The sequence below is a fragment of the Chamaea fasciata genome, unplaced genomic scaffold (assembly GCF_029207755.1).
Source record: "Chamaea fasciata isolate MVZ Bird 193981 ecotype frontalis unplaced genomic scaffold, bChaFas1.0.hap1 SCAF_1, whole genome shotgun sequence".
Taxonomy (NCBI): domain Eukaryota; kingdom Metazoa; phylum Chordata; class Aves; order Passeriformes; family Sylviidae; genus Chamaea; species Chamaea fasciata.
This window is the reverse complement of record NW_027094086.1, coordinates 2,294,626-2,320,681: the sequence shown is the minus strand read 5'-3', so window position 1 is coordinate 2,320,681 and position 26,056 is coordinate 2,294,626. Positions and strand designations below refer to the sequence as shown.

Here is a 26,056-nt window from a genome sequence, read left to right as displayed (position 1 = left end):
GAGCCTGGCAGTGACATCCCAGCGCCCTGGTCACTTTCAGATGAACAGCACTGCACACGGGTGCCTCTGGCACTTCAAGCTCAGGTACAAATCCATGTACAAAACAGTTTTTCTTTTTTTTCCTTTTTCTTCTTTTTTTTTTTAATTTTTTTTTTTTAAATTGCAAAAGGAAACTTCTCCACAGCTTGGTTTGCACAGGCTGTGATTTAAAACTCCATCCAACATCCCAGCCTGCAGCCTCTCCCTTTCTTCTCATGCAGATAAGACTGGATACTTTTAAGCAAGTGAGCTTGACTTAATTGCACTTTTTGATGAGCACTTAAAATCCTCATGGCTTAGAAAATTAAAGAAATTAACACCCTTTCTCCACCCAGCCTCAAGTTATAATAGTAACAAGAGATTCCTGAAATAAAATTTCCCTTAATAAACATCGATTAGAGTCACAAATCTCTGCCAAGCAGGGTGAGCCTGCGTCGAATGTGGACACATCAAAAGTTCCATCTTGAGATAAGAAATATTTTATTTGTATTCTTTTACAGCGAGAACAATCAAACACTGGAACAACCTGACCAGGGATGTGGTGGAGTCCCCAGTCCTGAAGGGTTTCAAGCCCCATCCCTGGAAGTGTCCAAGGCCAGGCTGGAAGGGGCTCTGAGCGACCTGGTCCAGTGGAAGCTGTCCTTGCCCATGGAAGGAGGTAGATAATCTTACAGATAATCTTTGGTTCCCTTCTGAACCAAACCATTCTGTGAATCCACAAAGATGGAATTGGACAAAGTGTCACGCAATCTCATCAAGGATCCTTTCTCACATGGGAAACGAGAGTTGTGGCCTCTTCTGCTTAAAGATCCCACTGGCAAGACATGGGATGGGGGCATAAAATCCTGGAGGTATCCCCCTGGATGAGTGACCTTTGGTGAAGGAGCTCTCCCCTCAAGGTGCCTGGCCTTGGAGTGAGGCTCTGCCCTTGTTCTTAGCAGGTGGTGGCTGCCCCAGTCCTCCAGAATCTTCTTCTGAGTCCGTGACTCGTCTGCCAAGATGAGCAAACGAGACTTTCCTGACCCTTCTCCTTTCCCAAGCCAGAATGAGCCAAAGTTTCGTTTGTTTTAACGATGGAGCAAGAGAGATCCACAGGCATAAAAGCTGAGCCGTGGAGCTGTGCCAAACCAAAGGCAGGCAAGGTGAGAGGGAAATGGCAAATGCCTCATTGATTTCAAAACTGCTACACGATCTTGCCTGGGAGTCTGTGAAGCTGTTAAAAAAAAAAAGAAAAAAAAAAAAGCCTTAAAAGGACGCGGTGTTGATGGGGAGTTGGCAGCTTCCTTCATGCCGTCTGTTTATTCTCATACAAAGCAATCCAAATGCGGAATGTTTCCCCAATGGAAACACCTTGGCATTGTGTTTCCCACTCCGAGCCTGGCACAGCTCATGCCTCACCAGCTGGAGCTCTGCAAAACACCTTCCTTACTCACCCGTGGCCACCCACACCCAGATGCCACCAGGCCCGAAGGAGTTCGAGGAACAGGGGTTGACCAGGATGTCCTTTAGGACAACTCAGAAGCCCCTGGCTTGCCCTCCTGCCCTTTTTCTCCATGTCTGCCTTTAAATTTATAAAACTTAACGAGGTTTAAATTTATTAATTAATTTTATAATTATATAAAATTATATATTTATGTATAAATTTTATTTATATATATATATATATATATATAAAATTTATTTTATACATTAAATTAGGTACATTGCTTTGGCGGCAGGTTGACACTCATTTCCCAGGAGTTTTATTCCTTTCTCTGCCACTGATGCCTCCCAGGACAAAGGGTCACTGTCATTAAGGCCACATCCCTGTGATGGGCAGTGGTGACACAGGGCTTTGCATCCACCGAGAGAGCACCGATGCTGCGAATTTGTAGTGCCAAAATCTCCTCTGTCTCTCTAACATGGCCCATTAGCCAGGGCTCAAGACTAACGACTTCCCATCAGCCAGGAATGCGGGCAGAAGCAGCTGATAATTATGGACCTCCTGCAACTCTTTCCCTTACAAGCTCAGGAAATTCTTCTGCTGGATAAAAGTTAAAAGGGACGCCGAAGTTTTCATCTGTAACGGTACAGTTATAAGAGTTTCCATGTAAAATCCTCTAAAATGGGGTTTTATAGGGAATTACAGAATCATAGGATGGTTTGAGCTGGAAGGGACCTTGAATGCTCTGAGCCCTCTCCTCGTCTGTCTCTGTAAATGTCACCTCTCTTCTCCTGTGAAGACCCTCATGAAGACCCCCACCACTGTCCGGGACCATGGATCGTTACCACAAAACCTCCTTAAAATATCACAGAATCCAAACTGGTTTGGGCAGGAAGAAGCCTTAAAGATCCACTTCCAACCCCCCAGCATCAGTTGCATAAAGGGTGAAATTTATTTTCTGTGGTTTTCTCTGTCTCAGATATATTTTGTGAGCCACATAAATCTGGAAGATTTGTCGCTTACCTCAATTTCCCTTTCTGTCGGAACAAAATCTCTCTTTTCATTTTAAACTGAATTTCCTCAGCCCTGTTTCTGGACACTGCAAAGTCCTGCTGTTTCCACCTTCAAAGGGAAGAGATAACCTTGCTCAGATCCTCTCTGGGGACTTGCACCGAGCTTCGCAGGAGGGGAAAACCTCGTTGCTGTTCGCAGCCATCAGCTCATGCATATGCCACTGTCAATTCATCCAAAGTCTGTTGGACAAATTCCAGCACTCTGAAAGGAAGGAAAAAAATCAAAAAGAAAGAAAGAAAGAAAAAAAAAATGGAGCTAGCAGAGGTAAGGGGATATGCCAGAAATTATTGTGCCTCTTTTTTTATTCTGATTCTCGAGGTTCTTTGGGGTTTTTACCTCCTTCATTAAGCTGGTTTTTTGGTATTTGCACTGGTGAGGCGCACCCTAAGCTAATTGTTAACCTCTTAATTGATTGTTGACTTAGTTGTAGGTGTGAATAGGGAGAGCGTCGAGCCTTTTCGTGGAATTACTGAACTTGGAAAAGACCTCTGAGATCACCGAGGCTCATCACTAACCCAGCACTGTGTTCACTGCCACACCATATCCCTGAGCCACATCCACACAGCTCTGAACACTTCCAGGGATTGGTGGCCCCAGCACTTCCCTGGACAGCCCATTCCCGCTCCTTTCACTGAAGAACTTTGTCCTAATATCCCATGTGAACCGTTCCTGGCGCAGTTTCAGGCCGTTTCCTCTTCTCCTATCCCTTGTTACTTGGGAGAAGAGACCGACCCCTACCTGGCTGTGCTCTCCTGTCAGTTCCGGAGCTCAGGCTCTTCTTTGCATCCCAGAGGAGAATCCTGGATGCCCAAGGAAATGCTCCAGACACCAAAAGGACACACGCAATGGAAAATGATTTCGCAGGAATTCCAGGAGCGGGAAAGGGGTGTGCAGGGGTCAGGATGGCCGAGCGGTCTAAGGCGCTGCGTTCAGGTCGCAGTCTCTCCTGGAGGCGTGGGTTCGAATCCCACTTCTGACAACTTCTTTGCTGGCCAGAGCCATCCCACAGGGAATTCTGCTGACTTCCCTGTGCGGGAAACATTCCTGGGAATCTCCGTTGTCTGGTCCCGCCCCGGAATTAACACCCAGTGTTGGTTATTCTTGTTGGCAGTGATAAAGTGCCCCTCCCACTTATCAACCCCTGGCTCAGGTGGAGTTTCGTTTTTCCACAGGATCAACCCGGCTCAGGTGGAATTTTGGCTTTTCCGATGTTTTACAGGCACTGGGGCTGCTGGTGACAGGTGCATCTCACCTGTCTCAAGGGGGAAAAGGGTTCTGAGACGTGAGTTTTGGGTCCGACTGAGGGCTTTAAACGAGGTTTGAAGGGGAAGGGGATAAAACCTGGGTGAACCCAGGGGCACCATGCCAGTGACAGGATTGAAATCCATCTGCTTGTGGCATGGAAAGCTCTACAGAGGGACCTGGACAGGCTGGATCAATGGGCTAAGTTCCAAAAATGAATAAATGTGGCTCTTTGTGACACGATTCAGTGGCCATGGTGGCACTTGGTCAAAGACTGGATGTGATGATCTTGGAGGTCTTTGCCAAACCCATCAGTTCTGTGGTTCTCAAACTCAGAAATCCTCTTCAAACCTAAACAAGACAACAAGGGAAAGAAAAATAAAAAGCAGCAGCTGCAGCAGTTAAACCCATAACAATCTTTTTACTGCACCATTTTTTCCCTAATTCATGTGAGGCTTCATAACTTTTATGCTGCAAATTCCTTGAGATGATGTCTTTTATTGAGAGCGTTATATCCAGCCCTGCAGTGTTTGGGTACTGCTGGTAGTGGAAATATCCTCATCTCTCAGAGCAGGAACTCTCAGCAATAACTGCTCCACTCTTTCACAAGAATTTTTTGGTCATAGCTCATTGCCATTGCAATCAAATCCCAGATCCTGGATTTCTTCCATCCTTCATTTTCGAAACCAGCAGCAAATCCTTGAGATCCCTGTGTGCCTCCCAGGCAAAGAGAGGAGTCCAGCAAACAAAGGTGCATAAAAAGAGCAGGAAAACTGGTTTGTCTTGAAAGGCACAGAAATTGGACCAAATGAATCATCCCAATTTTACTTTCTTAACAAAAACAACGCAGTAGACTTTCTGCATTCTCAGGTGTGCACCTTCCTTTAAATATAATTGCCAAAGGACCTTTTCTGCTACAGCCAAGGGGAAAAAAAAGTGCAGAGCTGATGTGAGGGCAGTGATGAATTTCAATTTTTAACTTAAAAAAATAAAGTCCTCCTTTGAGGCAGGCATTGCAGAAGGAAAGACTTGGCTGCTGCAAGAGCCCAAGTCCAGCTGAGAATATAAAACCATGAAGGCTTTTATGTCACGGTCAGAGTTGGTGACTTCACCACTGCCCTGGGCAGCCTGTTTTGATGTTTCACCATTCCTCAGGTGAATGTTTTTTTTCCTGATATCCAACCTGAACCTCCCCTGGTGCCAACTTGAGGCCATCTCCCCTTGTCCTGTCATTAACTGTGTGGGAGAAGAGGCCAAGCCTTGTCTCTAATTAGAATTTCCGAGTGCAACAGCTTTCTGAAAATCAGATGTTCTGCTGCAATCAGCAATGAGGTGCTTCCCCCAAAACTGCTGCTGAACAGAAAGGATTGAGTGCTTCGGGATCATCTGACTCCCACTGTGGAATGGTGCTGGCTCAGCACAACAAAATATCAAGAAAGAGTTGGTAAACTGCTGAGGATGGTGGAGTACAGACAACTCTGAGTATTTCAGAAGTCAGGAGGGAGATGAGATTAAAAGGAAACAATGTGTGCAATTTGTCCAACCCCTGACTAAGGGGACCAGAACTGTCCACAGGCATTTGCAGAATGTAAAACCAACAAAGAGTGAGAAAGATTGGCTTAGAGAGGAACAAAGAGTGTTATTAGGAGCAGTGGGGAAGCGAAATAAAATGCTGCCTGAACTGCTTGAAATTTAATGCATTCTGCTGTAGACATTCCTATTATGTAACATTTGTATTTAAAACTTCATCTTTCCAGAAATATCTGGGGTTTTACAGAATAACTGATGATAATTAATCATCTTTTGTTGCTAATGTTGTTGTTGGTAAATAGAAACAATTGAAAAAATAATTCTAGCTTTCAGTGATGGACTTGAAAAGAAACACCATCTGTAGACAAATTTTTCATAAACAGGATTATATAACAAAAGACTTTTGGTTGGAATTTACTCTGATTCCTGGGTTCTTGGAAAAGCAGGAAGACACCAAAATCTCCTCTGGACACATCGAATCAAATTTAGAGACACCATGAGAGAAACACTGGAATTTCATGGTAGAGAAGAAAATTGGTTGAATTCCCCAGGAAAACATTCACTGCAGGCGAAAGAGTTCTTCCCAAAAATTTCTCCAGTGCCTGCCAGACTTTATATATATTTATATATACATATGTGTATGTTCATATACACAGAAGCACATAGGTATATTTATATATTATATATATATTTATATGTAGTAATATATCAATATTTATTAATATATAATATTTTTATATATATTTAGACATGTACATAGGGAACCGGTGGTTTTCACACTGAGTTTTATAGGAAATTAAAATCCTACTCCCCAAGTCTGGCTTGCAGAAGCTGGATGGTGGGGGAGATATTTCTCTTCTGGTCCTGTGAGGTGTCAGATGCTCCCCACAAAATGATGAAACCCAGAATGAGCTCTGAAGCTCTTGAGGAAAATTAGCTGCATAAATAGGCACATAGGCAGATAAACAGAGAGACAGGAACACGGAATTTGCTCGTTCCAACAACTTTTAAAGTGGACACCGACCTGGGAAAAGTTGCTCCTTTTCTGCTGAGCTTTAACATTTGAATTCACAGGGATTTTGTGGTTTTTCCTGAAGTCAGAATAATCTCAGCAGCTGAGCCTCACAATATGGCCAGCACTTTGATTGGCATCCAAATATTCTGGAGCAGGGATTCCTCTCTTGGCCAGGGGACTTCAGGACAGCCTGGTTGTTGCAGCGCACCCCCACACCCAAGCAGGTGTTCCCATATTAGAAAAAGAGTTTCAATTTCACCCCTGAACTTTTAAGGAAGAACCAGAAACTTCCATACTCTTCTCACCATAATTGGCCCAGTGCCAGGAAAAAGGCACCAGTCGGATCCTTGAGCTGTTCCTCAAGGAATGTAGCTGTTTTCTATTGGGCAGCAAGACAAGAATCTCTCCTACATCATTAAATACTTAAGAGAGAGCACAGAGTCTCTCAGGGCCTTTTCAGGGTGTCTTAGCAGGTGCAAGGGACCTCCCTGCACTCGGTTTTTACTCTTTTGTTCTGTATAGTTTGTTATTTTCTTCTTTAATTAAGACTTTTTGCTTTTTCAAAACACCTCTGATCAGCTGTCTTGTTAACTATTTTTTATTTCTTGGAGGTTGCTGGTCAACCCTCCGAGCTTGATACACCTTCTTGGGGCTAAAAACACACTTGGCCCCACGCAGCATGTATCACCTGGTGACAAGTGAATTTCAGTTAATGGCCCGGTTTTCTCCTCTAAAATGACCCAGTAGAACATGGCAAGAACATGTTCAGCTTTCAAGCATTGGGCATTGGGATACTACTTGAGAATGTCTTTCCCAGGGTGAATATCCTGATCTGGGAGGGATCCACAAGGATCTTCAAGTCCAGCTCCTGGTCCTGGACATCCCAACAATCCCACTCGTGCCTGAGAACCTTCTCCAAACACTTCCTTAGCAGCCTTGGGGCTGTGACCATTCCCTGGGGAGATGTTCCAGTGTCCAACCAGCTCTGAGTGAAAAATTCCTCCTAATTTCCAACCCCTGGCACCACTTCAGACCATTCCCTCGGGTCCTACTGTTGGAAATGATACCAAGTTCAAAATTTTTTATAGAATTTTAGTCAGGGGGGTTTTGTTCACCTTTGCCCTGTGGGGAAGGGAATTGAAGTTTCTTTGGAAGAGATTGTTTTACCAGATTGTTGATGAGCTGAACATCGCAGCAGACTGGGAGTAGCACAGAAAATACACAAAAGACAACAACCATTAATGACCATTAATGAACATCAATTCCAACAATCACCCCTGGCATGGTCTGAGAAACCTGGTCTGCAAAAAGAGAGATAAAAGAACAGAGAATGAGAACCTAATTAACATCAGAGGCAACGAAATCACTATCCAATAGAAACCCTAATACTAAGAACTGAGCTACTTGGGACCAGGGAACCCCCAACCAATGAATTTCTGTGGGTTTTGACTGTATAAAACATATTTAAAAATCTAGTAAAGTTCATGTGTGATGGAATGATTTTCTCTGCACAACCTGGGAAATGTGTGGATGAAACAATTTCTGTTGCAATTCCATCTTATGATCTGATGTAATCTCATAGCATGGCCAGAAGTCATCCTCCTTTTTCCCTGGAAATTCCAAATGGACCACAATAGCTCCACGTTTGAGCAGGAAGTATTTGGGGAGAGGGTGGAAGACACCCCAGATTTCAGGTGTTTGCAGTGAGTTTCCGGGCAGTTACGGGCAGTTCACAAGCGCTGCTCCAGCCTCAGATCCTTGTGAGAAGCACTGTGGTGGTATCCAGACAAATCACCTCCCACACACCCTGACTAATTACTTTTCTTTGCCCAATTAGCACATACCAGTCCTCCAAGAGAAAGCAAAACATCTGCACTCTCTGAAAGGAAGGCCCTGAGCTGAATCCAGAATGTGTCTCCTCTTTCCAGCAGGAGATCAGTGCTGGTTGGAGCTGTTCTCCCCTGCATGAGCATGAAATCAAACCAGAGCTGACAATAAACGCACAAAAATTGTGTTTCAGCTCCTGCAGCACGCTGAAGCACAAGGAGGAGCTGATACAGGAAAATCAAAGCGGTTCCAGTCCCAAGGCTTATTAACCACCCTTCTTAATTGCTTATAATTTACATTGGAAAAGCAATAATTTCTCTTTTCTTTCTCAGTTGCACTCCAGTATTAAGAATCCAACTGCATTTTCCCCCTTTCAATCATCGGGCCCAAACATTATTTTGACAGGGCTTTTTTCAGTCTGATTTTGCTGTTACTGCACAGTGGATGGTTTATATTGCTAATTAGCATCTATTAAGGCTGTTATTCCATTCAAGCTTTGATGAATGGAGATGGAAAGGAATAAGGCATCAGAATAAATCAGAGCAGGAGAAGCTGAGTTCTCCTGTGGGAAATCTCTCAGAGTTGGAAGTGCCTGGATGTGTGCAGTGGAATTTTATTTATGTACCATGTGTCATTGGTGTTATGGCTTTCAAACCTGTTATCAAACATGTTATCCATGGTCTGGATACTTTAAAACAGAAGATTTGTTGTCCTGGATGTTCTGGGAACAGCTTCCTCTCTCCAGGATCTAATGAGAAACTGAAGATAATCAGGAGAAATATAAGAACTGGAAAAAAAAAAAAAAAAAAAAAAAAAGAGTAACATAAAATCAGGGTTCAAAAATCTTAAATTCAGTGATTTTCCAAACCTGAGGTGTTAATAGTCCTTGATAAAAGTTATACTGGGCAATGATATCCCAGGAAAACAGAAAATTTACAACCTGTGGAAAGGAGAGTGGCAAAGGAAAGACCCTTTTGCCTCTTTGTGTTGCTTCGGAGCTGAATTTTGTAAAGAGTAAAGGTCACTGATTTTGAAATGAAGATTATTGCAGAGAAAAGAGGAAGGCAAGTGATGTCACTGCTGAAGGGAATGTGATTTCCAGGGGTGACCCATCAGGTGGGCTCTGAGAAGCCCCAGGCAGAGCCCGAGACTCTGACTGAGCCTTGTAGTCCTGATCCAGAAATCTTTCCCCATGAAAAAGTATGAATCAGAGCTTCTTTTTAACAAGACATTTAAAAAGAAAACCAAAGGGACTATCCTGGCCCTTCAACTTCCCAGCCTTTCCTCTTCCCAGGAGCCTCATTTTTGGGATGCAGGGTGGCACAGGCATCTTTCTTGTTCCATATGAGCTGGCAGAAATCCCAGCAGGTCTTTAGATAAACATTCACACAGAAGAAACCACTCCTGTCATTCCATCCCATAGTGAAAAATCAATTCCAGCCCTCATCCTGTGTCTTTCCTTTTTTCCTGTGACCTCTTCGTGGGATACATCAAAACCAAGTCTGCCTCCAAACCCCAGGCAGTGAGGGTTCCCTGTCTTTATTTGAACAAAACATTTCCATGTTTTCCCATGGAAAAAGACTCCATATGTGATGTAAGCTGGCAAAGCTGCAAAAATCCTGGCGAGATGGACCAACAAATATGGGCTCTGGTGCTGGGATTGTGTTCCCTGTGTTGTAGATCTCCATGTAATTCCCTCTGCAGGAAAAAAAAAAAAAAAGAAAACAAAAAAAACCCCAGCAATAAAAGAGTTGATGCATACAACTTGAGGGGGGAATCAAAGCCTATCTGGAATTAAATCTGGCGAGGGACATGAAGGGCAGCAAGTTTTCTGCAGGAATATCAGCAGCAAAAGGAGAGTGAGGAAAACGCGGGGCTGCTGCTTAGCAGGGTGGGAATTCTGGTGGCAAAGAACATGGAAATTGCCCAAGTACTCTTCATTTAAGTCATTGCTGGTAAAATCAGCCTTCAGAAATCCTGTTTTCCTGGACGAGAGCAAGGAAGATTTATCCTCAGGGAAGGAGGATCCAGTCCGGAACGCTAAGATAAAATAGACTTATGGAATGCATGGATGAGGACAGGATGGATCCACAGGATCTGATGTCATTGCAAAGCCACCCTCACTTATCTTTGAAAGGTCACGGTGACCATGGAAGTTCCCAGGAGCAGAAGGAGGCAAATGCCACTCCTGTCTCCAAGAAGGACGGAAAGGGAACTCAGGACAGGGACTTCCTTCGGAAGCTGATGGAGCAGCTGGTCTTGGAAATTGTTTTGGAACACACATTCATTTCTTTGAATTTCAGCGAGGGAACTTAATGGTCATTGTGGGCAATGGCTGTGGGAAACTGGAATTGAAGGTGTGCTGAGATCCCTGGGTTACACAGGTTAGAAGGCGGTCAGAGTGTAATTAACCACGTGTAAATGTATCAATCTCTGAGGGTCCAGCCCTTGCAGAGAAGGGGCTAAAGTTAATTAGCGAGACTGCTCCTCAGAGGTGTTTTGTAAAGTAAAAGGTTTAATAAATGAAAAATAACAAAATAACGAATGTTACAGAAAACATGAAAAGCCGCTCACAGGTGTCCAAGAAGACCTCCGACACCCTGCTAGAAACACTCTAAAAATCCCTTTACTGCCTTTGGGCCCCTTCCTAAATACTGAATATTTTAGGAGGGACAACCTGACCTGCTGCCAATAAGGAGAGGTACAGGATTTGAAGGACAGTGAAAAGGTTCAATAGATGCCTCTCTCTTGGCACTGAGCCCATTACTGTCAGAAGGGTATTGAAGTTTCAGGGTTCTTTTCCTTAAGGGGTGGGGTGTGTCAAACTTTTCCCTATATGGAAGACACTTGTTGGGTGTGGGAAATGGATTCCTACACCTGGGTTTGGACTGTCTGCTTGTCTGAGTCTCTTCACGCTGTTTGCAAACTGCTCTGAGCAGGAACAATCTGTTCGTTCAGCCCTTAACTGCCATGGGATTTTGCTCCGAGTCTGGATCCTACCACAGCTAAAATGTTAAACATTCCGAGTCAGAATCATTCAGATGGATTGTTGGCACCAGGGGCTGGAAGAACTGAATTTAAAAGGGTGGAATGACCCACTGGAGAGGCCTTTTTGATGAGGATCTTGGACAGTCCCACATAAATCTTGGACAACGTTCTGAGGAACGTGGTGATTCTTGGAGTTTCCCTGTGCAGGACCAAGAGCTGGACTCAGTATTCCTTCTGGGCCCGTTCCAACTCAGGATATTCCGTGATTTGGTGATCCTGTGAATTCTGAAGTCGTTACTGATTGTACTGACAGGTCTCCAGCTGGCACATGGGTGAGGACATCAGGACAGAGGTGTTTGGATCTGGACCCCAATCCCTGCAGTCTCGTATTCCCACATTCCCCTCTCAAGGACTGCAAACCGCAGCCCAGAGATCCTGGTGGGAGACAGGCAGGCAGAGCAGGAGGTGGTTTTTGCTCAATGCCTGCCCCATGAATGTTCTTCCAGCCCATTCCTGAGGACCTGATCCATCCCAAAGTATTTTTGAGCTGGATTTAGATGGGATGACCTGGTTGTCCTGTGTGCATGGCTGTTGCCTTTTCTGTGTGTTTTTCTTTGTAGTTTTTTGAATTCATCTAAATCAAAACCCCTCTGGCAAAAGATCAGAAATCTCAAAGTTTCTCAAGGGTTATATTTCCACAAGATTCAAAATTAACAAGACACAAGTCTGAAGGGAAATAAATTTCATTAACTCCAGTACTCACGGTACCATTGTTTTACTCTCTTTATTAAGTTATAAAAAGGCGAATAAGATCATTTTCCTCTTCAAATAAAGAAAACAAATATTATTTTACATGGTGCCAAGCAAAGCATAGAAGAGAAAATCACTGCCCGCAAATGCTGTTCTATTCGATGCACGATTAAAATCATATTTGCTTTGATAGAAAATCTTTATCCTGAGATAAAGACAAGTCTCTGGTCTCTTTTTGGAAGTCCTGGTAGAAACATAACTTATATTGAGGGTAATGCACAGGTTATGAATGGAATAATAGTTTGAAAGTCTGGATGTTTGGAAAATTAGTGTTGTCCAACCTGTGGTGTGTCAAACGAGGTATTCTGCAAAAGCATGAAAGAAACCCATCAGTGGAGAAGAGGAATGGCCCAAAATTCTGCTTGACAGTGAATCAGCCAAAATACAAACCAGTGAATTGATAGTTAAAAGTTACGCTCATTTTTAGGTGTCTAAAACCAAAGGCCACTGCCGCAACACTACAAAAACAACAGCAAAAATGGTACTGGAAAAAATAATTTGAGTTTTGTTAAAAAAGGTTATGATTCCCTGGTGTGAAAGTGCAATTCTTGTGTTCCTTTCTTCATGGTGTTTATGTTTCTTAGGAAGTTTTGGGCAGAGAAGTTGGGAGAAAAGCAATTTGTTTGAGTAATTTTCTGCAGAACACTCTGACAAGGGAACTTTCCACTTCCAACTGTGCACTGGAGACAGAGATAAAACAGGGGGGACCTGGCCAGGTGGGAAAGGCAAGAATAAGCAGAAATGAGGAAACTCACAGCAAATGTGTGACAAAGCCTCATGAAATATAGAAGAGAAGAGGCTTTTCCCTGGGGATACCAAAAATTCAGTTTTGTTGCAATCCAGAAAATACTGGAAAATGCTGGACTAATGATGGGAGAAATGGATCTGTTTTATAAGAAAATGATCAAAGGACATCTTTGTTTTCAAATCCAATTTTGCTTTTTTCTCATTTTCTCCAGCAGATCCAAAGACCTTTCTTTAAACAACACATTCATCAAGCTGGAGTTCAGCCATGTAGACCTTTAGAGAAACAAAGAGAACTCAACGAGGATGTTTTGTGTTCGCTTTAACTCAAAATCTGGGAAAATCCACTTCAAAGGTCTCCCTGACTCCAGGACCCTCACATTGGCACTGAAGGGCCTCTCCAAACCCTTCCAGACATTTTGTCACCAGTTCCTTGCTCAGCTGGACCAGACTCATGCTCTGAGATATCATCAGGGTGAGTGATATCTGTTTGTTCCTATTTAAACCGAATGTGTCAAGTTCATTCCTTATCACTGTGAGCCAAGGGGAAAAACAGGAGCTCTTTAAGGTTTTTAATAAGTGGCAAAATAAGAATCCAATTTTTGTATCCCAGTAGTAATTCTTAGAATTAGGGAGTGGGGAAGACTGAGGAATAGACAGAAAAACCTTCAGGGATAGTGTTGATAGAGATCCTGAAAGTTCATGGAATCATAGAACGGTTTGGGTAGGAGGGGACATGAAAGATCTTCTCATTACAGCCCCAGGGCCACCCTCCATTAAACCTGTTTGCTCAAGGAAAAAAGTGTTGGTGAGTTTATTTATATAAATATCCCCAGGGATCCCCACCATTTGAATAACTTGGTACATTTGTGTTCACTCTAAATTGGTAGATTTTGTGAGCTTTGCTTTCTATTTTAGTTCCTTTTGTGTTGCAGTAGAGGCTCATCTGTTTCACGCTCCAGCCCCTGTGAGACAACAGGAGGTGAAATCTGCCCTTTGGTCTCGCACAAAAATAATGATTCATTGGAGAAATTGCTTTGGTTCCTGCAGTATTTCAGAGGCAGACTTAGATTCCTTCCTTCTTTCCTTCCTTCCTTCCTTCCTTCCTTCCTTCCTTCCTTCCTTCCTTCCTTCCTTCCTTCCTTCCTTCCTTCCTTCCTTCCTTCCTTCCTTCCTTCCTTCCTTCCTTCCTTCCTTCCTTCCTTCCTTCCTTCCTTCCTTCCTTCCTTCCTCCCTTCCTCCCTCCCTCCCTCCCTCCCTCCCTCCCTCCCTCCCTCCCTCCCTCCCTCCCTCCCTCCCTCTCTCCCTCTCTTCCTTTCTCTCTTCCTCTTTTCTTCCCACACTCTGAGATTTTTGAAAGCTCTGGCAAGTTCTAAACACTATTTTTGCAGATTTCTGGTTCTAAACACTGATTTTGCTTCTCAGCTTCTCACACATTTTAAATCTCCAAATGAAAATCTTTAAAAAGCAGCATCTGGCTGGGCAGGGGAATTCAAGACCAAACCCTCCAAGATCAGATGACTCCAACAGCCTGGAGCTCACTGAGCTGTGTCTCTTTATTTTGGGAATCTGTCACTTGGAGAATCTGTTGTCTTGGAGAAGCCTCCCCTGAATCCTCAGCATCTCATCTTCAAAAACACTCGGCAAACAAGCAAAAGTCAGAGCTTGTGTCAGAGCTGTGAGAATTGAAAAAGAGGCTGGAGAAGTGCTAAAAACAAAGAATTTATTTAGGTTGGAAGGGACTTTAAAGATCATCGTGTTGCAGCCCACAGTGTTGCAACCCCCTGCTGTGGGCTGTGACGTCTTTCAGCACCTTCTCCAACATTCAGGTTGCTCCAAACCCCATCCACCTTGACCTTGGACATTCCAGGGATGGGACACCCACAGCTTCTCTGGGCAACGTGAGCCTGGGCCTCACTTGTGGTGTTCTGTGAAAACTGGTCTCAATGAGGGCTCCTTTTTGAAGCCAAACCCCTTCATTCTGACAACCAAAGACCATTCCCAAGAACAATTCCCACGACAGATAACAGGATTTAAGAGGCCCAATGAAGGAGCATTGTGCTCTCATCTTCTTGTATCTCTTTAACCATGCCCACTGTCAAAGCAAGCAGCAAGTGTTCCCATTCCAGTTTATTTTTACTCAAAGTAAACATCAAACCAAACAAAAATATCCCCCCGGTTGCTTTGCACAGAAGATCAAGAAGGATGGCACCTTCAGAGCCTTGCTCTGTCCTTCCTACAAAAGACGTAAATCTGGCATCTTTGGCAGGAGAGCTCTATTTTTAGTGATCCCAATTCTGTTTCCTCTTCTTTGTGTGTCATTGGCACTGCTGGGGTGCTGTCACTGAGTGACACTTTTGGTCGCCTGCTCAGCATCTTCAAACATGACCATGGCAACTGTTGCACCCCAAAATATCTTGGTTTACCAACTCTACATCATTTTGATGTTTTCACAGCACCCAGTGCACCCAAAAATCCACATTTTGAGGGTGACTTTTTGCAGAAAATTAAGTTCTCCATTTCTCATAGAGCCTTGATGCTTTATGATCTTTATTTTATGCCAGTGAATCAAAGCAGGATGTGCTGAATTAAATATAGACAACCTGTGGATGGTGCCAGCTAATAAACATTACAATAAACAGGGAATTCCACCTGCTTGCAGGGGTCTCTCTCATTTTGTGGGACGAGAGCAATGGGCTTAGCAATGTTACACCATTCTACGTCATTTCAAGGAATTCCCAGAGCAGGAAATTGCCATGGTGGAAGGAATGTTGGCGCAGGTATCCCCCAGCAGAGTCCAAAGTGGAACAGAAGGATATGAAGAGAGGAGCATCCAAACAGAAGAATTCACGTTAAATTGTTCTTTGGAATAAACTCAGTGCACGAGGAATAATAGTCCCTGCATGATTCTTTTTTCACTGTCGATAAAAAAAAAAAGAACCACAAACCATAAAAGAGTTTATTCTTAAATCTTCGAGGACGATATAGAGGGAATGTTGCTTCCCTAGCTGTCTGATTTTAAGAAAATCAAAGACAATTGTTGTTTGGGAGCTTGACAGCTTTTTCAGTTGCCTCTACTTATCTCTAGTTTTCCAGATGTAACAGAATCACAGAAAAGCTTGGGTTGAAATGGACCTTAAAGATCATCTCATTCCACTACCCTGCCATGAGCAGGGACACCTTCCACTATCCCATGTTGTTCCAAGCCCCTTCCAAGCTGGCCTTGGACACTTCCAGGGATGGGGCAGGCACAGCTTCTCTGGGCAACCTGTGCCAGGGCCTCACCACCCTCACAGCAAAGATTTTTTGCTGTCTAAGGAACAGATAAAATAACCCTGATTAAACTGAAAACATGGTCCAAACCAGAGCATTTCAGAGTAGTAAACACAGTGGCCTGAAGGGAGCCCTTACAGAAAGCAAAGCTGCACTTTCAGGACACGGAAGGAGGCAATTAAAGGGTCAAAACCAACTAAATTAAGGTCTAAGTTCAATTAACTGATCTTTGAAAGGAAAAGGGACAAATGTTATTAGAGAAGATGCATTAAAGAAAAGGCTGTTGCTGGTCAAGCAGGTGCTCTGGTGGTTCCTGGGATGGCAGTTTGTGCTCATTTTTAATTAATTAATTAACTCTCTTCCAATTGTTCCTTCCTTAATTTTTCTCTATTTGGCCTGTTTAGGTATTAAACACATTTTTTTAATCCATCCAGAAAACTCCTTCTCGCTCTTCAGTTTCAATGCGAGGATTCATTTTCCATTGTGGTTTTGAGACACTGGCCATGAATATCCCATAATAACTCTCCAGAAAGGGAGGCCCTTAAATTGCCGTGTACATAAGTGACATTTCAACATGTCTACTCTTCATTAACCCACAGAGATTTCTCAAATCCTAATTAGGACCGAGAAGAGGAATCGGTTCTTGTCCTTTCGAGGGCTCCCTTCCCCCAGAACGTCTGCTGTAATTTTTAAATACCTTTTCCTCTGCCTTCTCATCCCACACAAGTGCACCAGGGCAGCTTTCCTGAAGATCCTTTGCATTTCCAGAGCTTACGGGGCATGGAGAAAATTCAGGGATGATATTGTAGCCATCTGGAAAATAGGTCTTTTCTGGGATGAGAAAAGAGGATAATGTCCTTTTTTTTGTGTGTTCTTGGCCAGCCAAGCCGGGTAAACTCCACTCTGGACACATGAGAAAGAGAGTAACTGCCAGTTCCTCTCAACCACAGACTTGTGTGATAAACATCACGTATAAACAGGGGATTATAGAATTATGGAAGGGTTGGAAGGGGCCTTAAAAATCATCCAGTTCCACTAAATCAGGCTGCTCAGAGCCCTATCCAGAAATTATGGGATTTCTCCTGGGTGCCAGGTGAGTCAGTGAACCTCCAGTGGCTCAGGCAGGTCTTGGATTCACAGTTCAACCCCAGTCCCAGACTGAAATCAGTCTCTGTCTCAGACAAAAAAGGTTTTATTGTCTGCTTTCAAAGGAGTGATATTTCCATGAGAAATGTCTCCTTTCAGGGGATTTGTCTTTTTTTAATGAACAAACCAAATATCCCCTCCTTCCCCTTCACTCCAATCCCAGACCATCACTTGACATTTTTCAGTCCTCTACCAAGTCTCTCAAAGTTTTATGTTTCATCTAGAAAAAGTGTCAACACCGAAAATTTCCATGAGAAAAATAAAACCTTCGGCCGTTTTCCACGTGGTCTTGCTTGTCCTCTGGGCTCTGTGTCAATCAAATCCACGAGTTTTTCTTGGAGCTGGCTCTAGGGAATTCTGATGCTGTGGCCATCAGGAGCCCAAATTAGAGAATCCCAGAACCACTGAGGTTGGAAAAGACCTCCAAGATCCAGTCCAACCTGACCCATCCCCACCTTGTCACCAGCCCAGAGCACTGGGTGCCACATCCAATCAGTCCTTGGACACCTCCAGGGATGGGGACTCCAACACCTCCCTGGGCAGCCCCTTCCAAAGTTTGGCCACCCTTTCCATGCAGAAATTCTTCCTGAATTCCCCTCTCCAGTCGGATGAACAGTTCCCTGGGTGGCAGCATCAGCTGCTCCTCACTTGTACCACACAGGGAAGAACCAGCTCTTGGGGTTTGTGCATCCTGGTGCTCCTGGAGAGGCATGGAGCTCTGAATTCAACTCTCTTCCATAAATTTGGTGGAATTAGCATTTGGTACATGGGAAAAATCATAGAATGGTTTGGGTTGGAAGGGACCTTCAAGACCATCTTGTTCCACCCTTCTGCCACAGGCAGGGATATCTTCCAGGTTGCTCCAAGCTTAATCCAACCTGGCCTTGGATTCTTCCAGGGATGAGGAATCATGATTTGGCTGTCAGAGCACATTCCCTTTAGAAACATTAATCACTGCTGTCACGCTTCTCATGACATAATTAATATATTAATCTGTAAGAGAAGAGGATTTGGGAAAATCTGGTGTCCCGGGGATTCATTTTGTTTCTATTTCTGCTGTTTGTTCTGTTTCTATTTCTATTTGTTGGGCTGTCACCACATTAAAGGTAAATTCCAGCTCAGGCTGGTTTTGCTTAGTATGGATATTTTACCACGGAGATCTCTCTTTGTGCATATGCAGGATGATATCTAAATTTTCCTTTATGTTCACTGCCTTGAACTTATATTTATAGCAAATGATTTCACAGATTTCCGTTCCATATCCCAGGGATTTATTTATAGAGGGTGGAAAGAACATTGGTTTATTTTCTTTACTAATTTGTCACTTTTAATGCTTGTCAGCCAGATTTCACTTTTGAAAACACACAAAAGAGGGAGTATGTAAATCCAGTTTATATTTCTGGAGGTTTCCCCATATCAAAAGGATTCAGAATTAAAAGAAAAGAAAAAAAAAAAAGAAAGAAAGAAAAGCTGAATTAATCTTATTTGGAAAGAACTCAATCCTTCTTTAGTGTTTCTTTACATATGATTCCTGGCTTTCCATCAAAAAAACCCTCATTCCAAAACACTTTACATTTTCACCCAGAATGTCTTCAGATGTTGGAAAAACAAAGTCATTTTTTGGATAAATCTGCTGAAAAATAAAAACTGCTCACCTTTAAAATGTGAAAACTCTCTCTTTTCAAAATCTTTAGAATCCAATTCTAAGGCTTTCCTGGTTTTAATTAAAACTTGAAGACTTTCTGACAAATACAAACTCTTTGCATGAAAACCTGGATGAAAAAAGGCCTTTTCCGTCCCTGAAAAATGATTTCTTACAGTTTGTTTGGAGTCATAGCCAAAATCCCTTTTCCTCGGTAGTGTGCAAAAGCAAACACGTTTTTTAGGGTGTTTCATCAAATTGTTACTCCTTGTTTGCAAATGGGGAATATTGTGTGACTTCCTGCAGGGTGTATGAGAACAAAAGGCTCCTCATAACCCAATATTTTATCCCACACTCCAGAGTTATTCTTCCAGCCCCAAGTGAAAACCTGAAATAAACAGGGAAAGCCTCCCTTTGCCCTCCTCCTTCCCCTATTTCATGATGATGAACACCGAGCTCTGGGCAGTGAAAAAAAACCCATCCACACCTGGGATTTTTTTTCCCCCTCAGGAAATAACAGCAACAGGAATGTAAATTTTTGTCTCACCACAAACACATTTTTGAGTAGCAGTGGTGGATGGAATCTTCACACAGGAGACAATGACAACCAAACCACTCAGGTCTGTCACATGAGGAGTGATTCTTGTTCCTCCTTTTTATTATCCAGATTTTACTTTTTTGGCTTTTGCATTGTCTAAACCAACTGAACCTCTGCAGACATACTGAGAGATGTGAGACTGTTCAGCCTGGAGAAGGGAAAGTTCCAAGGAGACTTCAGAATTCCTTCCAGTCCCTAAAGGGGCTCCAGGAGAGCTGGAGAGGGACTTTGGAAAAGGGATAGAGTGACAGGAAAAGGGAGAATGGTTCCGAACCGAAAAAGGGTGGGTTTAGATCAGATATTAGGAAGGAATTCTTGGCTGTGTGGGTGCTGAGGCCCTGGCACAGCTTGCCCAGAGAAGCTGTGGCTGCCCCAGGTTGGATGGGGCTTGGAGCAACCAGGGATAGTGGAAGGTGTCCCTGCAGGGCTTGGAATGAGACGATTTTTGAGGTCTCTTCCAACCCAAATCATTTCAAGATTCAGTGTTTACAAAAGACTTCTTTTCTTCCTATAACCACCACGATTGAAAAGCCAATTTACCAAAGGAACAAGGCAGTGAATTAACCTTCTCCTGCTTCTCCAGACTGGAATTTTGCTCCTGGGGGTATCCTCCAGCCTGCAGTCAATTTAAATGAGAACCACTTTTACCGCTATCTTCCTTGGAAAAACTTTAAAACCGTTCAGTTTGCAGAATTTAAGTTTTCTAGTGACATTAGAGATTGTGCTGAGACTTATTTGGATACTCCCCAAAGAGACAAACCTGCTGTGCTCCTGAGCACCATGAAAATGTTTACCCAGGCCTTACAGAAATAAAAGGTTTTTGTGGCTGCCACAGTTAATAGCATCCTTCAAAATTATAAATAGAATTTAAATTACATTAAAGAAAAAAAAAAAAAAAGAGCAGCATTATAAAAACCCCAATCAAATATGGTGGAAACACTGTTGAGGTATTTATCTCCTGTAAACACATTAAAGTTGTGAGTGGGGAAACTGTGGCCTCTAAATTATAGAACCATGAAGGCTGGAAAAGACCTCCAAGATCATCAAGTCCAGCCTTCCATCCAATATCACCACATTCACTAAACCATACCCACAAATTCCACATATGCTCATGTTTTAAACACTTCCAGGGATGGTGACTCCACTCCTTCTCTTCGGAATCTGTTCCAGTACTCAACCACTTATTGAGTGAATGTTCATATATTTGAAGTAAACCCTGTTTTTATTTTCATATCTCCAGGACATTTTTCAAAGGAAAATTCTTAATCTTGACGTGTACCCACCCAGAACTGAAATGGAGGCAGCTCTGGGGAAGGATTCATGTCTTTGTGGAACAAGACCAGAGAGCAGGAATGACACAACAGAGAATTCCCAAATCCTTGAGGATTCCTCCAGTGCATTTAGAGCGTGATTTGACTTGGATACTTGAGTGGTTTGGATTGAAAGGAAACTTCAAGATCAGAAAGTTCCAAACCCCCTGCCATGGACAGGGACGACTCCCACCAGACCAGGTTGCTCCAAGCCTGGCCTTGGACACTTCCAGGGATGGAGCAGCCACAGCTTCTCTGGGAAACCTGTGCCAGGGCCTCAGCACCCTCACAGGGAGGAATTTCTTCCTAATATCCAATCTAAAACTCTCCTCTTTTAGTTTTAATTGCCAGGATGTCTTTCTCAGACTGATGTATGACTTGACAGAGTTTTCTGCTCCTTGAGCTCCACGGTTTTTCCGTAGTCCTGCTCACACGTGGATCTCAAACCTATACCAACCTGGTGGGTGTTTGGGAGGCTGTTCCAAAACCTTCTTTGCCTTTCATGCTTAGAAATATTTTCATTTCCAGCCAACATTCATTGGAGATGAGTTTTTAGCTCTTTGTCCTGGTGCCAGCTTCATCCTGCAGCTAAAATAATTCTTCTTCCTTCCTGCTACTTGTCTGGAGGCAGAGTCTGCAGACCAGGCCCCCGCCTACTCAGCTTCCAGCTCCAGCCAAACTCTTCTAGTCTTTTCTATTAAAAGAAACTCTTCTTTAGCTCTGACAGTCTTTGCAAGTTTTCTTTACAGCCTGCATGGATTTCCTGTTCCACCACCTTACCTAAGCGAAGGTGTGTGGACTGGCTTGTGATATTCCAAATAAACTCCCAGCTTGTGCAAATATGGAAACTTTGCTCTCACTACAACATTCTCTGCTTCGCAGTGGTGCAGCATCACAGTCTCCTTTTTCACACCCTTAATGGCCAAAACTGCCCTGGGTTTCATTTGTAAACACAGCTTATTTTGCTTTATGTTTTCAGCTTGTAAATCCCAGAAACAAGGCAAGGAAGGAACCAGAGGTGCTCCTTCAGCTGCGTGAATTAAGTCATTAATTAATTAATAGGCCAACTCCTGATTTCTCTACATAGCTTGGGTTTTGCTTTGAAGCCAACCCAAAACGTGACCCTTGCCTTTCAGAGGTGGTCACTGCTTTCCACTCCAGTTTTTAGCCCAAGCTTTTCCTGAAATTCTCCATTCACAGAACCTCTTCTCCATCACTCAGTGTCTTAAAAGGTGTTTCCCCTCATCTTCCTCGCTTCAGTTGAGGCTCATGATCCTTCCTCCCATCCCAGGGGTCTTGCACAAGGTTTGTGCATTCCCTTGGCACACTCTGGATATCACAGGGATGGCAGTGATAAATATAATTTACTGACAGCTTTGCTTTGTCAGGCCAGCCCGACCAATGAAAGTTATGGTCTGAAAATGGAGAGAGAAACAATAGAAAGGATCAATCCCTGCTACTCACCCAAGAGATGCTCCTTCCTGTAGCACTGTTTTGGGATCATTCCCCTTACAGAAATAGTTCCTTTCTGTGTTTGCACCTTTGTGTTCATACACCTCTATATTTTGGACTGACAAACACTAAGCATTTCTTAAATCTCTACTTTAAAAAACTAAGAAATGCTGATGGAATTGTGGAATGTTTTCAGAGAATCATGGAATGGTTTGGGTTGGAAGGAACCTTCAAGATCACCTTGTTCCACCTCCCTGCCATGTGCAGGGACACCTTCCACTATCCCAGGCTGCTCCAAGCCCCATCCAACCTGGCCTTGGACACTTCCAGGGGTGGAGCAGCCACAGCTTCTCTGGGCAACCTGTGCCAGGGCCTCACCACCCTCACAGGCAAGAATTTCTTCCCAATATCCCATCTAACCCTGCCCACTTGCAGCTTAAAGCCATTCCCTCTCGTCCTGCCTCTCCAGCCCCTTGTCCCACGTCCCTCTCCAGCTCCCCTGGAACTTCTTCAGGCCCTGGAAGGGGCTCTGAGGTCTCCCTTGGAACATTCTCTTCTCCAGGCTGAACATTCCCAGGTTTCTCAGCCAGGCCCCAGAGCAGAGGGGCTCCAGAGGGCCTCCATCTACTTGGTGTCATCCTCTGCACTCACTCCAGCAGTTCCACATCCAAATTCTGGGGACCCCAGAGCTGTCACAGTGCCCCAAGCAGGTCTCACAGGAGCAGAGTAGAGGGGCACAATCACCTCCCTCAACCTGCTGGTGCTTCCCTTGAGGTTTCCCAGGACACTCTTGGTTTTCTGGGATGCAAATGCTCTTTGCCAGTAATGTTGAATTTCTCAGGATGGTGCATGTTGAGGATCTCAGGATCTTGGGATTATCTCACCCAAGCTCCCACATTATCCACCTGCTTCTGGTAGCTCCCAAGTCCTCCCAGTCCCCTGTTGACAGCACAATCCCAATTAATTCCTGCCACAAATCATCACACACCCTCCAATCTCTTGTTGTGGCCAGTGGCCAGGAAAACACATGGAAAACAAGAAAGGGAAGAGTTGCCAGCAGACTGGTGTGGGTCAGACACCCCAGCAAATCCCAGGGCAGCGAGGCAGAGAGCTCTTCCCAAGGCTTCTTTCTTGGCACCAGGGCACTGGGACAATCTGCTCCCAAACTGCTGAGCCCCTGTCTCTAACCCATTTGAACCCCCCTTTTTTTAATTATTCATTTTGCAGAGATATTTTGGTTCCTGTGTGTATTAACTGAGTTAGGTTATGATTTTTTAATGCCATGAGAGGCAAAAGAAACCTTTCACTGAGAACTGACCCTTTTTTTTTTTTTTTTTTTTTTTTTTTTTAACCAAGATAAACAAAACCTAGCATTCCGGTCTGAGACTAAAGTTTGTTGTTTTGAACTCCCTGCCTCTAGAGCTGAGCCTAGAAGAAATTTTTTTCTTCCCTCTGAAAAGTTCAATATCTGTGAAAACAAAGATCTGTTTACATCTTTTATCAGCTGGTCACAGGAGATATCACTGTGCAGGCACTGCTGTTCCTCTGTGCCACCCCTTGGAAGCTCAAACACTTCACAAAACTCAAACTTATCAGCACAAGACCATTTCTTCTGGGTCTCATCTAATGTGGGTGGAGCTTTCACTTCTCATTAGCTCAGAATTACGTGAACAATGAATTGCAGACACCAGAACCTCAGTACTAAGATATTTCAAGCTCATAGACAAGTCAAGAAAGACTCTTCCATAAAAGAGTCTTGAATATAAATATCCAAATTCTGCTTACTTGGCTTTTTAGGCAGATATCTGTTACTTTTTTACCTTGTTCTTTAACTCATCAGTGCCTGTTTCCTATCACGATAAATAAGACCAACACTTCAAAGGAGGAAGGAGGGAAAAGGATACTTTGGCCTTCCCAAAATGCCTGGAGAGCCACAGAGAGAAAAAATTATCCATTCTCCAAGATTTTTCATGATCAAAATCAGCTTGTCCTTAGCTCAGCTCTTCGTGATTCTTCAGCCACAGAGAATAAACCTCCTGCAGTTAAGCACAGTCTAAAGGCTTAGACTCTGAATCAGATTAAAGCTGATCCAGAAAAAAAAGGCAAGTCTGGACATCAGCACTGAACAGAAACTCAATGGTTTTGTCTTCTTTCCAGGAAAAGTTGAGGGCGAAATACAGAGTTCATTCCTTCTTCCCATCAGTGCCGCCATAGGGAGCAAAGACCAAGTTCAGTGCCAAGTGAAGGAGGAAGGCAAAGGAAGATGCAGCAAGGCTAGACCTAAGGTGGGAAATGTCACAGAAAGTGATAGAAGTCATAAAGGTTCATAAAATCATGGAATGTTTTGGGTTGGAAGGGACCTGAAAGATCATCTCACTGCAAACCTCTACCATGGGCAGGGACACCTTCCATTATCCCAGGTTGCTCCAAGTCCCCCAGCCTGGCCTTGAACACTTCCAGGGATGGGATGTCAAAAACTTGTCTGTGCCAGGGCCTCACCACCCTCACAGGGAACAATTTCTTGCTGATATCCATTTTAAATCTACTTTCTTTCAGTTTAAAGACATTCCCCCTTTTCCTAAGTTCCCAGTTGAGCACCCTACTTGCCAGTAGAGAAATAAACATTGTTTGTTGATAAACAAAACTGTGACAGGGAAAATCTTACCCCATTCCCTCTTCCCAGGCTCTCTTTGGAAATGTCCAGGAAATACCCATGTCTTTATAATGGAGAGAAGAGGGGAAGTGGGGCCTGACTGCTTCTGCCAGCAGGGAGAGACCTGAAATGGGTCTAAATTTGCATTTAGATTCGCTTCTTTGGCAGCAATGTTTTCTACTGGGTGCCAAGAGACCCCTCTGGGCTTGAATTATTTCTCAAGGAAAAAGAATCAGCAGCAGCTATTTCATAACCAGAGATACTCTGGGGGAGGGCTGTAAAGATTAGAAGGGGCTGTAAATACTGGGGGAAACAAGCCAGGGCTGGGGGATGATTCACAGGCTGCATCTTTTGCTGGTGCAGGGGGAAGAGGAGGAAAGATCTGAATGGGTGTAAGCCAGGAAAAGCCTGTGGGAGACAGAACCTGCCCTCAGCATCAGGGCAGCCACGGGACATGGTTTGGGTGCCATTCTTTTGCCCCTGGGCAAGTCAGAAATGTGGCACAGAGTCACGGAATTGATTGGGTTGGAAGAGAACTCTGAGATCATCAATTCAACCTGATGCCTTGGGAAGGCTGGGACTGGAGAGAGCTGGAGAATAAAGTAGATATATATTGAAAGGCCTTTAAGGGTACACCTTGGGCAGGACAAGAGCCTGACCAGGGCTACCCCCAAGGTGGAACCAAAATGGTCACAAAATGGACGACTGGTCATGAAGTCTTACACTTTTATAAGTTTTGGTCCACTTGCATATTGGGGTTTAATTGTCCAATTACAGCTTCAGGTTGTGAGGTCTCATCCTTGTTTTCTCTCTTCAGTCCACCGTTGTTTGTGCTTTTGGACCTGAAACTTGTACTCATTGTCCTTGGTCTCCAGCAGGAAAAGGATTTGTTTTGTCTCCCTGCTCTGTGAAGAGAGCTGACTAACACTTAATATGAATATGAGGCTCAAAACTACACTCTTAGACAACAAAGAATCTGAAAAACATGAAAACTAAAACTTAAGACATCACAACCTTAGTCTAAACACCACCAAGCACTGGGTGCCATGACCTGGTTTTTCTTAAACACCTCCAGAGATGGTGACTCCACCAGCAGTCTGAGCAGTCCATTCCAATGCTTGGCAACCCCTTCCACGAAGAGATTATTCCTGATGTCCAACCTCAACCTCCCCTGGTGTAGTTTGAGACCATTTCCTCTTCTCCTGTTGCCTGGGAAAAGTGGCCAGCCCCCTCAGCTGCACCTTCCCATCAGGGAGTTGTGGAGAGCCAGAAGGTCACACCTGAACCTCC

At 43.8% G+C, this 26,056-nt stretch overlaps 1 long non-coding RNA gene and 1 other non-coding gene across 2 annotated transcripts; one reads left to right on the top strand and one right to left on the bottom strand.

The window, feature by feature from the left end:
* Positions 1–346: 346 nt before the first annotated feature.
* Positions 347–3,587, bottom strand: LOC136301160 (uncharacterized). Its single transcript, XR_010723802.1, has 3 exons — positions 3,275–3,587; positions 2,486–2,737; positions 347–1,252 (listed from the first exon to the last, which is right to left on the bottom strand). It is a non-coding gene; the product is annotated as an uncharacterized lncRNA (long non-coding RNA).
* On the top strand, positions 3,433–3,515 carry TRNAL-CAG (transfer RNA leucine (anticodon CAG)). The gene has a single exon. It is a non-coding gene; the product is annotated as a tRNA-Leu (tRNA).
* Positions 3,588–26,056: the final 22,469 nt, after the last annotated feature.